The 3846-nt window shown below is 32.6% G+C and overlaps 1 pseudogene across 1 annotated transcript; it reads left to right on the forward strand.

The window, feature by feature from the left end:
• The first annotated feature begins 1512 nt into the window (after window positions 1-1512).
• Window positions 1513-2837, forward strand: LOC120067930 (uncharacterized; annotated as a pseudogene). Its single transcript, XR_016525301.1, has 2 exons — window positions 1513-1901; window positions 1980-2837. The product of XR_016525301.1 is annotated as an uncharacterized LOC120067930 (transcript).
• Window positions 2838-3846: the final 1009 nt, after the last annotated feature.

Raw genomic sequence — 3846 nt, forward strand, 5'->3', positions numbered from 1 at the left:
TTTTTTTTTTAACATGGTTTCTGTTCATACTAATATATTTCTATATATAAGTAACATATGTATAGATAAATTTTCAAGTAACACCTAAGCATTAAACTTTAACAAAAGAGAACTAAGAGAATCTTGAATAAAATATTTAATAAACTAACACTAAGCCTAATTCGAATATGTATATGAAAAACGGTCCACAAATAACATATATTTTTATGATAGTAAAATCATGCTCATTTCGACGATTATCTCTTGAAAATTATATTAATTATTAAATTCTTTGAATTATTTCTAGGCCTTACACATCAACTATTTACTAATATTTGAACCTCTAGTAAATTATGGTCATCCATTTACTCTAGAAGGTGCTAGTTAGACTATATTATTTATGGTTGAAATTTTGAGCCTTTCTTAAGTTTAATTCACAAATCTTTCGACAAATTTTGAATTTTACAGGTTGTACCGTTGGTATACATATATAATCTTGATAAAAATAGCTGATAATAGCTAAAGGCTAGCTTACTCCAAATTCATTATTATATATACTACTTGAAAAATGATTTATAATACAATATGGTTCAAAATTTTGTACACTCGCAAATAAATTTAGTATAAGAATTTGTGACATGATAAAACACCATAGATTACCATGGACTAGTTACTACTCATGACTCATGAATCATAAATATCAAATATGTTTGTTTTTTTTTTTTTTGGCTTTCTTCTTGGTGGTCTGGGATTTTTTGCGTTTATATTTGGTTATGTTCTAGTTTTATCTTGTTGGCTTTGTTTGCATATTGTTGCTCTGTTTTTGCTTGTGTTGTTTTGTTGCTTTGATGCGATCCCAGGATATGGGATCCTTCTTGTTGTATAATAATATTATCTATTCTAAAAAAAAATTCAAATTTCGGTCGAGTTAACTAATAAATTTGAATCTAAAGAAAAAAACAACTCATGAAATTGTCAATTAAATTAGAAAATTTATTTTAAAGACAAAAATATTGAAAATATTTATAAATAATAGTAAAAAAATATCACGATCTATCGACTACTATTTGTCCTGACATAGATATAGAAAATAGTTTATCGCGGTCTTGTATATACACAATAAAATTTTGTTATATTTATAAATATTTTAGTTAATTTTTCTATATTTAAAAATAATCTAATACAGTAAAAATATATATAGAGAAGGATATTGAAAGTAGTGTGTAAAGAAGCAATTTTGGTAAATTGAATCATATCTTTACAAATACGATTGCAAATAAATCCTCTTTTTTACCGAAAGAAGTTACTGAAAGAATAAATCCAAAAATAAAGGATATATATTTGGAGAGCCCTAAGTAGGCAGCTAAAGAATAGGTGAAATTGACCAATTTAAATCAGTTATAAAATTGCCAAAAATATTTGCCTCAAATCTTGTATAGCCACTGAATAATATAAAAAATGAATAATGTTGTACAATATAAATACCTTATATTACTCTCAATTTTCATCATCCTCAGCCTCAACTTGCTTTTTCTTTTCATTTCTCTTCTCCAAATCCCTTCTGATTCCTTTTAACAAGAAGAGAAAGAAGTACTTTGGTCTTCTTTCTCTCAACCCCATTGTCTTCTCTCTTTTTTAAGTTAAAACCTTTTCTTCTCTCCCAAATCTTTAACATGGGTGGTTGTGCTAGCAAGCCCAAGACCACCACTGAGAAAGAAGTCACCCCCTTGCCCGTCCCCGTCGTTAAAGTGTCGAAGGAGACGACAATGGCGGTACCGAGTATCAAGGAGAAGGAAGTCGAGGTCGAAACTGAAGAGAAAAAGAGTGATGATCAAGTTGATGTGAAGAAGGTTGATCAAGGTGAAAAGAAGGTTGAGGAGGAGGATAACCAACCGCTCTCTCTCGGATGTTTGCTCATTCAGGTTCTTTCTTAAAACTTTCTCAGAAAATAGTTAGTGCGTCAAAAAACTTAGCGTTAACCTCTTTTTTTTTATTTTTAGGACAAACAAGAAGTGGAAATTCCACCAGAGCCCAAAAAAGAGGAGCCCAAAGAGGAAGTCAAGGATGAGGCAGCGAAACCAACAGAAGCAGCTCCAGCAGCGGTGCCGGAACCTCAAAAATCCATTGTCGAGGCAGCGGTGCCGGAGCCCCAGAAAGCCACTGCCGAGGTAGCAGCGCCTGAACCCCAAAAATCCACCGTCGTCGAGGCAGAGCCTAAGAAAGCCGCCGTCGAGCCAGCTGCGGCTGTACCCGAAAAACCCACAGTCCTGCCGGTAGCTGAACCCAATAAACCCACCGTCAAGGTGGCGGCAGAGCCCCAGAAACCCACCGTCAAGGTGGCGGCAGAGCCCCAGAAACCCACCATCGAGGTGGCCGCAGAGCCCCAGAAACCCACCGTCGAGGTGGCCGCAGAGCCCCAGAAACCCACCGTCGAGGTGGCCGCAGAGCCCCAGAAACCCATCGTCGAAGCGGCGGCAGAGCCCCAGAAATCGTCGAAGCGGCGGCAGAGCCCCAGAAACCCATCGTCGAGGCGGCGGTAGAACCCAAAAAAGCCACCGAAGAGGAGAAAACCGCCGTGGAGGCACCTAAAACAGTTGAAACCAACGTTGAGGCACCATCACCGGCAGTAGCAGTGGCAACAGAGAAGCAATGATTAATGTTTTTTTTTTTGGAAAGAAAGACGCTGCATAAATCTGAGGGAAATTTCTAGACAGAAGATTTGATACAAAATGGAATTCGTTGCATTTGGAACATTTAATTTCTCTTTATCATTCAGAAATTGCTCATAATTTGATTCTTCCCATTGAAAATGTAAACTAGAATTCGAGATAATGGAAAATTCTTGTTTTTGGTTGTTCCATTTTACCTCTTTCATTACCATTTCCTTTTAAAATCCTTAATATATAACTATATATACATCTTCGATTAAATGCAATGATTCAAGAGAAATTCATGGGAATTTTCATAATTGAAGATATAGCTAAATAAATTATATTGAAAGATTTAATTAAATTGTTTTTTTCTGTTTTTATATATAGATAAATAAATCAAAATATTTAAAACCATGACGTTTATCAGTATTATATTCGAAAAATTTGTCTGGTAAATATTTTCAATTTTATCATTTAAAATAATTTTTCTTATTTAAATTATTTTAAATATTATTTAAAATGATAAAACTGAATATTATATATATAAAAATGTTATCCATACATATCATGTAAATCCAAATTTCAACTTCCATTATATTATTTCTATAGTTAATAACATAACAACAATAATACTAATACATTTTATGTTCTCGTCGACAATTTTTTGAATTTGAACACAGCTTTTAAAGATTTTTTTGGACCTTCCATTTATCAAGGTCATACATTTTCAATTTTTATGTCTTAACGCGTTTCTTAATTTTAAGAATATCAAAGAAATCCGAATATCAATTTTATCTAATAGGTCCTTTAGAACCTATTTCAGAACATAAAAAAATTAGAAAAATTCTAATTAATGCAATAATCTCTCACATTATTTGTAACTATTTGAAGTGTTTATGGGACAAATGATCCTTAATGTGATGTTTCATGTTTGTGATCTCTATTACGTCCATTCGGAATAGATGTATTGTGAAAGACAAAATAGAAGTTAAAATTTAAAGACAAAATAAAGATGTAAAGATCCTCCCTTCGAATACTTTTTTTATATAATATAATATATATATTATAGAGATTGTGTTCCAAAATGCCACATGCGTTAGCTTTTTCTTTTCAATTTTGCTACACATCTAGCAAATTAATTATTATTATTTAATTTTGATTTTTCCCTCCCACCTCCTTGGAGGTTCTCTTCTTCATCTTCTTTATAATTTTTGCA

Source organism: Benincasa hispida, chromosome 1 (genome assembly GCF_027475165.1).
Source record: "Benincasa hispida cultivar pf3 chromosome 1, pf3_genome.v1.1, whole genome shotgun sequence".
Classification (NCBI taxonomy): domain Eukaryota; kingdom Viridiplantae; phylum Streptophyta; class Magnoliopsida; order Cucurbitales; family Cucurbitaceae; genus Benincasa; species Benincasa hispida.